The sequence below is a fragment of the Oryctolagus cuniculus genome, chromosome 6 (assembly GCF_051225735.1).
Source record: "Oryctolagus cuniculus isolate XC-2025 breed Fujian yellow rabbit chromosome 6, ASM5122573v1, whole genome shotgun sequence".
Classification (NCBI taxonomy): domain Eukaryota; kingdom Metazoa; phylum Chordata; class Mammalia; order Lagomorpha; family Leporidae; genus Oryctolagus; species Oryctolagus cuniculus.
In genome coordinates, this window is record NC_142872.1 from 100941800 (window position 1) to 100955245 (window position 13446).

Here is a 13446-nt window from a genome sequence, read left to right on the forward strand (position 1 = left end):
AAAAAATTTTGTTATTATCCCTTAACCCTTTCCTGCACTATCTTTTTTAAGGTTTACACAAATATTAAGTAGATTTTTTTTTTAAAATCTGAACTCTAAAGATGAATAAACTAAAGGTCAGAAATGTAACCCTATACCTCCAGGGTCCATTGCTAGAACATGGAAGAACCAAGATTTGTTCTAGCTTGGACTGCTTTGAATGCATCACGTTTCTTGCTACTTCAGAGGAAACCAGATGGGTCAGTGATGCTGGAGTGACAGATAAAATGTCTATAATCCGTTGTCTAATGTCTGTTAATTTGTAAGATATAAAAGAAAGAATATCGGCTATCTTTTGTGACAGCCCCTTCTTCCTCGGCACATAGTATATGCCAATTCCTACTAGGTTTTCAGTAAATGCTAACCCAGTGAGGAAGCATATCTAAATAAAATCATCCTTATCAATCCTGGAGTGGATGGAATGTGCTGGGACCAGGCCAGGTGGGAAGAATAGACTCCCAACTACGAAGCCTTTTAAGTTGGCAGGGAACACATGGACGAGGTTAGCAGATATGGGGCCCTGCCTAGGTGAACTCAGACTTGCAGAGATAGGGAAGTCTGTATGGTGGGGCGGGAGCCTGTGATTCAGGCTGAATAGGTTGTGCAGGAATTCTGATGCTACTGCAGGCATGCAGCACCTGTGTGAGTGCAATGAGGCTAAGAAAAATCCCCTCCTTTCTCTCTGCCTATCAGAGCAGGAAATACTAGGAAAATAAAGGACGGAGTGATTACCTGTCAACTTTTTCACTGTGGCTAAAAGTAGTGGTATTATTATGACCTCTTGTCCTGCTCTTATATAAAAAGCTTTGGGGCATAGTGGCCGTTACTCCCACTGCTACGGCATCAGCAGCTTAGGTGCGCTGGGTCTCTGTGATAGGCTTTTTGAGAACAACTCCTGACTCAACAAATGGGCTTTTCTGGATGTACTCCTGATAACAATATACTAAGATCTATGTGTCTTTTGCACAAATTAGCTCATTTAATTCTCATAATAATATAATCAGACTAGAACAAAACTGTCCTTTTACTGCCAGTGGGGGAACCAAGATTTGGGGAGGTTACCAGCCATCTGCCCAATGTTGAACATTTTCAAAACGTTAACCCAGATATGATCAACATAATGTTAGATGGTGACACAAAGAATGTTATCAGAATACTCTGGAAATGATCTGATATAAATGTTAAAGAGCATTACTTTTGTTATATCTAACAAATCCTTTCTTAGGCACTGGGCTGTTTTTATTTTTGTTCTGTCCCTTTGCAAATCAGATTATAACTTCCAGCCCTCTAGTTCCTTTGGCAGGAGGCAGGGGATAAAGATTGGCTATTTCTCTTTTCCAAAGTAACAAAAAATGTCAGCCCAACCTCCTAAGAAACTTGTCAAATGTTTAGACAATCTGATACAGCATTCACATAGTGACACCACAAAGAAGAAATAAGATAATAGAAACTGTGTCATAAGAATTGATTCTTTTATGGTCAGGGCCCGCTGACTTTTATATAAAATCTTTCATTTAATTAAATCTATTGCAAACAATGCAAGAAAGGTTTATGCTAGTTTCATCTTTCAGAATATTGAAATAGCCATGGCACATGAAATCAACTTTGTTCAGTAAGATTCATTAAAATGTAATTCTGCCTGTACCCCTTTTGAATATGTGATACTTTGAAATATAAGAATTTCTTTAATTTTCACTTTGTGAAACATTCCAACATTTAAAAATTCCATTTATTTTCCAGCTTAAAATGGTATCTATTACAGATTTTCCTCATTCATTGAATTAATCTGGTATAGCATAAGTAAGAAAATAAAAATTATCTGGAGAGAACCAAAATTAAATTTCCTGTATCTCCAATTATTTTCTCTAGGCCTACCTTTGTGAAGTATATATGTGTGTATATGTAATAAATGCATAAATATGTATGAAATATATATGTGGATGTATGAGGTTTTCAAATATTTGTAGAATTATGCATATCAAAAATGATGCATGGATTTCAAGATCTTTGAAGCCAAAATAAATCTAAATATCAATTCCATTTTCATGAACTTGTTGAAGCACCTTTATATATACATGGCATACATTTAATTATTATAAAAGTTGTTTTTTACATCTGCCTTTCCAATTTTCTGTATTTGAAAGCATCATTTCAAACACATTACTTCAGTAGCAGTTTAGCAACAGTACCCTTTTTGTCTAAAGTTATTTTCCAATGCAGTTTCCTTCTAAAGGATTATGGTTCATGAATCACCTGGACTCCCTGGGAGCATCACACTGGGAAAGCTGAGCTGAGAGGGAAGCTGTGGGTGGTCAGACAGCTCTCACCCAATGCTCCTTATACCATTCTCACTGAACGATCCCATTCCTGGCGGCCTGCTCTTTCTCATCTTTCACTTGCCATCTATGTCTCTGGCTCTCACTGGTGGATGGTTTTCCCCACTGGAGACATTTGACAATGTCCAGTAATGTTTTGATTCCAATAACTGGAGGACTTCAAGTGGCATCTAGAGGGTGATGACTGGATGTAGCATATCCTATAGTAGTCACATTGAGAAAACTCATTAGGTGAGCAGCACTGCTGTTCTTCTAGGCTTGAAACCCATCTAATTAATCAGTAGAGCTGCAAATGCTTTTGAGAAGATTTTTACTTACTTACTTATAACTTATTGAGTACTTCCTATGATCACTTTATATTCATTCATCCCCTTATGTTTAGCAACTTCATGACGGACAGACTAGCATTTTGTACATGTGGTGGATAAGGCGACCTACAGCTTAGGGAGGTAAGGTAACTTGCCACAGATGACACAGCCAGGATGTTTGAAAGCCAGGATTTCAAACCAAAGGCTGTGTTCATCATTATTAGATTTGACATCACTTGCTTCTTTATCCTTCAGCTACTACCCTACTTCAGACCTTCACATTCATTCTTTATGTTACACTAATTAGTCCCAGGCTTTCCTGACTTGAGTTGTGAAGGGTTCACATTTCTGCTTTTATCACACCATCCAATAACTTACCACAGGACTACAGAGGCCTCAGGTCTCTGCATTCTCCGCTCTCACTACTTTCACTACACATTTAAGACCTTCTGAGACACGTAGGGTCCCCAGTGCTCCTCTCTCTGATATATCTTTACAATATTGAATGCTCTTCCTTTTGTCTTTTTGGCTAGACGTAGTCCCATGTCATTTTGGTACATAGCAAAAATTTTCTTGTTTAGCCTTTTACTTTGACCTAATTTCAGATTTAAAGATAAATTATAAAAATATAAAGAATTCCCATTATTCTCTTCACCCAGATTCCCTTTTTTAACATTATATCGTTTGCTTAATCCATCTTTCTCTGTAAGTGTAGATTATTTTTTTTCTGACATCTTTTAGAGTCTGGTTTAGACACAATGCTACTTCACCCCTGATAATTTGGGATGTATTACCTAACCAGAGTTAAATAATCAAAATGGGAAAATCAAAACCACTACCAAAGCATTATCTAATCTAATCACCTTATTATATTGCAGATTAGGCACTTTCAAAAAAGGATGAAAGTACAAATTGTATTTTAGTCCATTTGGTAAGTGAGGATTCCTAGAATTTTAGTTGGATATTGAAATTGGTGAGACATTGATAATAGTCTGTTCTCCCAATAACAGTGAATTTTTCAAACTGGTTATTGCTTACAGTATATCTACATGGTTTACAGTATAGCTACATATATATATATATATTTGAATATCCTTAATCCCTTTAAAAATGCTTTAAGTCTACAGTGGTTAAATTATGTTTCTAATATAATTTCAGACATGAGGATGAAATAAACTACTTAGAAGAGACTTTTACATGATGACTTTTCATTTTATTGGTCATGATGGGGTTGGGTCCTCCTTAGATTATAAGGAGTTATTTGGTTATTCTCTCACTCAGTGTTAATAGCCTTGTCTCTGAGTAACTTGAGAAATTCCCTCACATCTGTACCTAGAAAGGCAGAAAGTGTAGGTACTACAACTACAGCAGTCATCATCAAGTATGTTTCTCCTCTTCTTTCTCCCCTAAGCAATTTTAATGACTATCATAGCTTAGGACTGAAACTGGTCTCAGTTTTTCTGTGGCTTAAACCTAGAAAGAGTAATCTTGAATGCTCTGTTGCAGGTTCCTTGATGTATACCGCACATAGATACCTCCAAGCCAACATGTGAGGCAGGTATTTTTATTCCCATTTTGTAGACAGGCAGGACTCTGTAGATGATTTGCAGGGCCAGTGTTAAACTAACAGCATGGGAACATTTGTTCAAAATCATGAAGGCTTTCAACAAGGCAATAGTACAGTCTTAAACCAAAGGAAGGATCCTCTGAACATGAGTCCTATGTGATCTGTAGATCTCACGCTCATGAAAGTGGCCTCTTGCACAGACAAACGGGTGTTTAAAGAAATTAAATGACTTACCTGATGTCACACAGTCAGTGAACAGCAGAGTAATTATTGGAATCCGTGCTTGCCTGACCCCAAAGTCAGTATTTTTCACTGGCTCACTCTGTCTTTCCAATGGAGGGAAAACAAAAACAAATGGGCAATTTTTTCTTATTCCCCAGCCTGAATTGTTTTCAGATAGGTGCATCAGTCTACATAAATTGGAAGTTCCTTTCCCATCAAGACCTGGTTATTGCTGTCCCTAATTGCAAAGTTTGTAAGATTCCAGGGGTCTACCCTGACTTTGCAGCCAGACTTTTTTCTTCATGTTGCCTTCTGCCTTTGGATGCCTGTATCTATATAAAACACCCTCTACACTGACTTTCCTGAAATGGGGATTTACGAAGTGACCCACTGAAAGTGGACAGAATAAAATCATTTAAGATATGCACTGAACTTAGTGAGGTGCCTGCCTGACATAAATAAATGCTCAACTGGTAATAGCTTCACTTATTATTATTGGTAATATCTGTATTGCCAGGTCCGAAGGCTTTAGATTTCCACTTTATCTATTTGGGGGGTCTTCTTCTTTACTTCTCCCCTTCAGTTTTTGGCTTCACCTCTGCATCTTCCCTTTGGCTAGTGCAGAGCAGACCCTTTTTCATGTCACCCCTGTGCTTACGTGGTTATATATCACCCCCAAAAATAGCTTCCTCGCAAAGAAAATTCCCACTGCATAAAATGGTTTTCATTTCATTACATGACCTGTCTTCCCTGTACACAGAAAAATCAATGAAAAAAAGCAGTCTAACAAAATGCAGATTTTTCCCCAATTTTTTTTCCAGAGCACCCTTTTTTTCCATTTATTTAGACCGAATGTGCATTTGTGTCAGATAAAGTACCAAATTTCAACACACTGCTCTGCAGATTTATAATGACACTTTTGTACTGGCCATCCTCAGAAATTCCTACACGGTGTGTTCTCTTTTCTACTGAACATGATTAAATTATGTCTTTTTTTTTCACAATTTCCTTTAGTATATCTTTTGAACAAATGTTGAAAGTGAATGACATCAATAACCAAAGTAGTGACAGTATTCAAACTCAGTGTTTACTGTTGGCATTTTGAAAAAAAGTATAAACTAGAAATTAAAACCACATGTAGCTTTTTTATTGAAAGAACATCACTGTTCACATGGTTGAGTATGGCATTCTTATTTTTTAATGCAGTGTATTGTTTGTGCTTGTCATGGGAACAAGATGTCTTATCAACATGGCACATTCTCTCTAGGAAGGATATACTAAATAAGATTTCTAATGAAAGCATATGAAAATTTATTTTTAGCATATTAAGTATATTTCATTTTAATATGTCTTTTCTGTAGTTGCTTAAATATTTTATCCAGATTTTATATTGTATGTGTATGTGTAGCCTATTAATCTATTCTTTATAATATTTATATATTATATTTTATATTATATATTATATTTATATATTATAAAGAATAGATTAATAGACTAATACATTAATTATTTTAATTAATAAACGAATGTATATAAAATATAATAATATAATATAAACATAATATAATATGTGTATTTGTAGGCTATTAATCTATTATTTATAATATATATAAATCTTATATTATGTTTATATTATATTATTATATTTTATATACATTCGTTTATTAATTAAAATAATTAATATATTAGTCTATTAATCTATTCTTTATAATATATAAATATTATATTATCTATTATAATATGTATTATATATTGTAGATTATAGTATATAATATTATATATAAGATATAGTATGTAGTATTATATATTATATATAATATATATAAATATCTGTTTCTCATAATTATTTCATCAGAATAATATTGTTATTGATAGTTTACATAGTCGTCTTTAACAATGTCATGAAAATCAGAAGATTCATTAAAATGCTTATGTAATTTTAATGGCTTTTAATTTTCCCTTGCTTCTTCTATGTCAGGAAGATGGCTTCCTTCTTGGTCCTAGAAAAGTGCTCAGAATGTGTGATTGAACAGTGAGAGGCATTTCAGTTCAGCTCAGATGGTATTCATTCCTTGATGGATAAAAACAAAAGAAAAAGCTATTCTTTGGCTGCACAACACAATTCTATTATTCTAATCTCTACAGATAGCTTGAAAAGTGCAGCATATTTGGAATTGCTTTTCTAAGAATTAGGCATGGACAAACAAGCCCACACCATTATAAAAAAATTTTAAAAGTCCAGAACATGTGCAATAGGCCAGGAAGCAAAGACAGAGGAGGCCAAGGGAAAGGTTGTCGAGTGAGAAGAAAGGAGTCCAAAGGTCTCTTTTGGGCATATGCTGATTTCAGAAACTCTTTCAGAACAGAATGAACTCTCTTTGCTGACACATGATCTTATATAAGACTCGCCTTGCTCTTTACTGATCCATTGTTGGGCTAGGTCTGTGACTAGTCTTATATCCTCAGCATCAGCATGACTCTCACTAAAATGCTGCATGTGAAGTGCAGCCACAATTTACGTAGCTATCTGTAATCTGTGAATGTCCTATCTTTGTATCACTTTGCTACTGATATTAAGATGACTTAAGAAAAATTTATTGAGCATTTATCATGTTCAAGAAATGGTACTAAGTATTTCCTTTTAAACTCATACTCTTTACCATCATCCAATGGATAGTTAATCTCATTCTCCTTATTTTATAGGGGAGAAAAAACTAAGAATCAAAGAAGTTAATTATTTTTCTCAATGCTGTATTCCAAGCAATTGTCAGAACAGCGAGACAAACCAGGATTATTTATTTTATTCTACTTTACTAAATGTTTGCTAAATTGAATAAAATGTAGGATTTTTTTGTGGATTACACAATCAAGAATAAACAGATGAATTTGGGAAAATAGTTTATTCAACTCAACATTGACTGAATGTTACCATCTACTACCAAGTACTACACTTCAAGAATGGAATATACAGATTAATAAACTGAATAACATAAAAAAGGAAATATCTCTTCAATGGCATTGCTCTAGAAACTATAAAGGACCCAAGAGTAAGTAAGAAACAGACTTTCCATCAAGTAGCAGAGAGTAATGTGAGCAAGATGTTCCTGGATGCCTAATGTAGTAGCCATTAGAAGTACAAGGTCTTGGCTGGTGCTGCAGCTCACTAGGCTACTCCTCTGCCTGTGGCGCCGGTACTCTGGGTTCTAGTCCCGGTTGGGGTGCTGATTCTGTCCCTGTTGCTCCTTTTCCAGTCCAGCTCTCTGCTGTGGCCCGGGAGGGCAGTGGAGGATGGCCCAAGTGCTTGGGAGACCAGGAAGAAGCACGTGGCTCCTGCCTTTGGCTGGCCATAGCGGCCATTTGGGGAGTGAACCAACGGAAGGAAGACCTTTCTGTCTCTCTCTCTGTCTATAAGTCTACCTCTCAAATAAATAAAATAAAAATAAAAAAGTACAAGGTCTTATGGCTTAAACACTGGGGGAAATGAAAATTTAATTAAATTTATTTTATTTGAAAAGCAGATGTAGACAGACAAAGATAGTTCCATCCACTCATTCACTCCTCAAATGCCTGCAACAGCCCAGAGTCGGCCAGGCTGAACTCCATCCAGTGTAGAGGGGCCCAAGCACTTGAGTCATCATCTGCTCCCTCCAAGGATGTGCATTAGCAGGAAGCTGGGTCAGAAGTAGAAAAGCTGGGTGTTCTGATTTGAGAAGGTGTCCCAAGCATTGTTTTTACTGCTGTGCCAAGTGCCTGCCCCACAAATACTTCTTTTTTTGAGTTCAGCCAGTGAGTGCCTTACCTCTAAAGTAAGTCAAGAAAAAATGTACAGGAAAGAAACCTGACAATACCTTTTGTTTACCAGTATCAAAGCCATAAGTCATGGATGATTTGAATATAGTAGGTAATTCTAGTCGCTCTCTCTCTCCCTCCCCCCTCCCTTTCTTTTAAAGGCTTAAAATGTATGTTAATAAGTTCATACTGTGTTACTGATCCATTTTCCAGAAAACTTCCAAGTTTAAGGTTTCAGGGACACAAAAACATGACACACCAACAGAAAATACACAGCATTAACTACCTAAGATAGGCAGTGCTGAGAGCTCCTGTTAGGCCTTCAGCATACAGCAGCCCCTTTCCATGACTGTACTAAGCCTATCCTGAAAAGCTGTGAACAGCAATAGCAGATGTAAAAGGGCCATTCTCGGGTTGTCCTCACCCAAAAGAAAGATGGAACCAAGTCAACTCAGAACGTTTTAGGGATACACTAAAATGAAAATCTCTGAGAGAAAATGTCTCCCTTGGGACATGACAGGGTAATCTATGGGATAGAACAAAACCACACATAAGCTGTCTGTGGCCTCTGCCAGCGTGTCCCTGAATTCTCACCTGGGAGTAGAGCAATAGAGCCAAGGTCACTGGGGGATGTTTAGCTTTTGTGGTATATGTGGCAGTGTCTCTTGGGCTGGGGTGGGGCAAGGCAGTTGGGTGATGAGTGGTATAGGGATGAGAAAGCGAATAGAACAGGGTGGACAAAAACCAGAATGATCAAGATTAATGGGATTAACTGGATCCATTTTGCCACAGTTTCTGCAGGTCCTCTACAATTACACCTGAGCATTCAGGAATGCACTGCACAAAATCCACGAAACAAAATATCACACGAAATCGATTTGTTAAGTATCACCCTGCCCTTACCTGCTGCCTCCAGCATAACTGCCTCAAGTCATAGAGACAGGAAAGACCTAACTATAGGGAGGAATCCCTAACACTTTTGCAGGGTACAATTCTGGCTAGTCCAAAAAGGGTCCTCTTTTAATGGGTTTTGGGAAATTAGACACTGCAACTTCAATAGTATTGGTGATATTTGGGGCAAATTCAGCTCCAGGAGCTGCAAGGTTGAATGCAGTAGGAGTTCCACCAACTACCCCAATCTCTTGCATTATGTCCTTGGCAGGGTCAATCCCAAGCTTCCATCTGGCATCATAGCAGCCAGTCCTGGAGGTGCTGGGGTACCAGCAGGCAGAGGAGCAGGGCCATGGCACCTCTTGTTTATGCCCCTAGTGCCTCCCATAGCCATCTGAACCATCTGTATCTCCTGCTCTCTCACATCAGGGAAAGTTCCCTTGAATCCTTCCTGCTCTTGCTGCGTCATTTCTTCCTGTTGCCCTTGCATCACTTCCTCAGGGCATCTGTGCTCTGCATCTTGTCTGGGATTCCAACTGCTTTCATTTTTGTTCTTCTTGGTTGTGCAACTTTTCCTTTCCCTGAAGTTCTTCTGGGCACCTCATCAAATCCTGCTTCATTAGCATGACCTGGTACTCGTGGTGATCAGGCTCCATCTCCAGCTTCTCACCAGCCTCCTTGATGTTGCAGTCTGCTTGGTCTTCTGCTGCTTCTCCATCTCAAGGAGTGCCTTCCAGCACATGGCACACTCATACTCAAAGGAGTCAGTGCCAATCCAGATGGCTGCTTGCTCTCTCTAGTTAGCAGGAAGGGGCCTTCACCGATCAGCCCAAAGCTTTCTGAGAAGCTGGCTTCCTGGGGAACTCAAAAATGCCTTTTCCTGAGGGCCTTCCTCGATCATCCACAATGACTATGGTCCTACCCACCTGGCCAAAACCAGAAAAGGCTTCTCACAGCGGCTCATTAGACAGTACTGTGGAAGGTTTTGGACTGTAATGGATGCACTATGGCAGGCAAAGTGTGCACACAGCTGCTTTCCACCTAGCAGCATATCGTCCAGCTCCACTTTGGCAATCTCCTCTAGGTTTCTTGCTTCCAAGCAGGTGAAGCCAAAGCATTTATTCTTATGAATGAAGACTCTGCCTACTATCCCATATTTCTCAAATGGTTTCCTCATTTCCTCCTCGGTGATGTCAAGAGGAATATATCCCATAAAGAGATGCCACTTTAGGTGAAGGTCTTCTCTCCAGGCTTCCTAAAATTCTTCAGGTCAATGGTCAAACCTTCATTCTGGCCTCTGTCTGGCATGTTGCCCATTAGAAGGTATTGGTGATGGTGGCAGTGGGAGCTGCTGCTGCTGCTGCTGCTGCTGCTACTAATGATGCTTCCTCAAAGTATGGTTTTGTTTCTCCAAGTTAAAGGTTTTATTACTCTGCATCTTTATACCCTCAACTTCGATTGAGGGCAGCCAAGTGCCTCCCAGTCCTAACCTCGACATCTCCTCTACCAATGGTCTCTAGTTACTCTCTTTAAAGGACAATAGTCCAGAGTCTGGTAAATGCAAATCATCAAAGGAATATGGTTGTTTTTGTACAGTGTGGATTAATACCAGTGACTCTAGTCCTAGGTAGTGTACTGATTGTCAGCTCACTCTTGGAAAGGCCCAAAAGGTATGAACACGGTGAAGCTCATTGTTCACTGAGAGTTATTGCTCTTATTTTGGGGCTTTAAAAGTAGAAGACAGTGTTTTAAACATGAAGATGGCAAATTTAGGGTAAATAACAGAATAAGTAACTTACACAGTATTGTTAAATACAAATACACATCTTGTAGTTCCAGGAATCGATAATGTTGAGAATCTATATAGTATGGTGAGATGTCAAGAACTTGAATCTGACAGTCTGGGGTCTGGGTTGGTTTCAGTCACACACTATGTCATTTGATACAACTCTTTCTGAGCCTTAGGTTTTTTTCCAATCTGAAAAATTTCGAAAATTAGACTTAGCCTATTAATGGTGAGACAATGTAGGAAACTGGTTGACAGCAGAGGTTCCCTTCCCACTCTCCTCTTCATTTCTTTTTTTAAAATCTAAGCTGTGTAGTTTTTTTTTTTGTTACTTTGGGTAAGCCATTATGCTTTTATGTACTTTGATATCATCCCATCTTAAATAACAATTGCATTAGGGTTGACATCATAGAATCTGGGGGATGGTCAAATGAGAAAATGTGTATAATGTTCTTACTATAGAGCAAATACTGTGTACCTCTTGGTTTTTATCACTACAAGGTTCATGTGAAGGTTACATAATTTCAAAGTGCTTAACACAGTGTTTGGGAAGTTACTAAATAAGTAATGGCTATTATTATTTTTAAAATTTATAAACTGATTCAAGTTGTGCTTTTATTTAAGCTAGAAAACATTTCCTTACCATTCAAGACCAACTACCACAATTTTTGGCAAGTATTTTTTCATTACCACTGTCATATCCAAGACACAGTATGTGGTTGCTAATTAAATCAAGATAGCATTTCCAGTATTTTGATGTCTGCAAACACACATGTAATATGAAATGATCTCCAGATCATACACTTCCTCATGGGTATGGCCTCCTTTTCTAACTTATAATTCACTTTACTAGATGACCAACGAATATATATGCATTAAAAATTATTGTCTACTGAACCTCATTCACCAATTTTTCATGGTGTTTATAGCTTCATTAGAAAAAAAATTGAATAAATTACCAAAAAAAAGAACATGCTGTGAAAGAGAAGTAGAGCAAAACTGGGAGGCATTACCTTATAGAAATAATCTTTAACAGCTTCCCTTAGAATCTGAAATTCAAGATAAGCCCTGAAACTATTGGGGTACTGCAGACAGGAAAGTGCAAATGCTGCTTGAGGTGGGAGAGAGTTAACAACTAACATTTTTTTTTTCATCAGAGTACAGACATTCTTCACATCTGTCTCACACTGGTGAGAACCAAAAAAATAGCTGGGATCCATACATTGTTACAGATGCCTCCTCATCCCTTAAATGAGAGAGCTCTCCTCTTCTTTCTTCATAAGATTTGTATTGAACTTTTTAAGTTTAATACTTTTGGGGCCAGCGCTGTGGTGCAGCCGATTAATGCCTTGGCCTGAAGCGCCGGCATCCCATATGGGCACTGGTTCTAGTTCCGGCTGCTCCTCGTCCAATCCAGCTCTCTGCTATGGCCTGGGAAAGCAGTAGAAGATGACCCAAGACCCAGAAGAAGCTCCTGGCTCTTGGCTTCGGATCGGCACAGCTCCAGTCATTGTGGCCATCTAGGGAGTGACCCAGCGGATGGAAGGCCTCTCTCTCTGTCTCTACTTCTCTCTGTAACTCTTTCAAATTAATAAAATAAATCTTTTTTTAAAAAAAGTCCAATACTTTTATTTTCAGGTTCAGATTTCGATTAATGGCAAAATTGAGGCAAGAATGTAAAGACTTCTCATTTGTCCTACACTTAGTTTCCCTGTTATTAATATCTTACGAATGTATATTTGTTACATTTAATTAATTGATATTGATACATGATCATTAACTAAAATATAAGCTTTTTATGGACTGAACAAGACTTAGCTCCCCACATTCATGCAGATGTTAAAATCCTTAAGCCTGGCCAGCGCCGCAGCTCAATAGGCTAATCCTCCGCCTGTGGCGCCGGCACCCCGGGGTTCTAATCCTGGTTGGGGCATCGCTTCTGTCCCGGGTGCTTCTCTTCCAGTCTAGACCTCTGCTGTGGCCCAGGAAGGTGGTGGAGGATGGCCCAAGTGCTTGGGCCCTGCACCCGCATGGGAGACCAGGAGGAAGCACCTGGCTCCTGGCTTCGGATTGGCGCAGCACGCCAGTCATAGTGGCCATTTTGGGGTGAACCAACGGAAAAAAGGAAGACCTTTCTCTCTCTCTCTCTCTCTCTCTCTCTCTCACTGTATAACTCTTCCTGTCAAAAAAGAAACAAACAAACAAAAAACCCTTAAGCCTTACATTAATAGTAAATGAATTAATGCTAATACTTGGTGGCTTAGGGGGCAGCCTTCATCTCTTGGTGTTTATTTCTCAGGATTATACTGGAATTAATGTGTTTTAGGGAGAAAGATCATAGAGATAACATGGCATTTTCATCACTTCATACTAAGAATGCATGCTGGTGGCAGGCAGTGTGGTGCAGTGGGTTAAGCTGTTGCTTGGGATGCCTGTATCCAGTATCAAAGCACCTGCTTTGAATCCAAGCTACTTTGTTTCCAATCCAGCTTTCTGTTAATGCATACC

The 13446-nt window shown here is 38.4% G+C and overlaps 1 pseudogene; it reads right to left on the bottom strand.

Annotated features, from left to right (window-relative positions):
- Positions 1-9259: 9259 nt before the first annotated feature.
- Positions 9260-10590, bottom strand: LOC103348151 (non-POU domain-containing octamer-binding protein pseudogene; annotated as a pseudogene).
- Positions 10591-13446: the final 2856 nt, after the last annotated feature.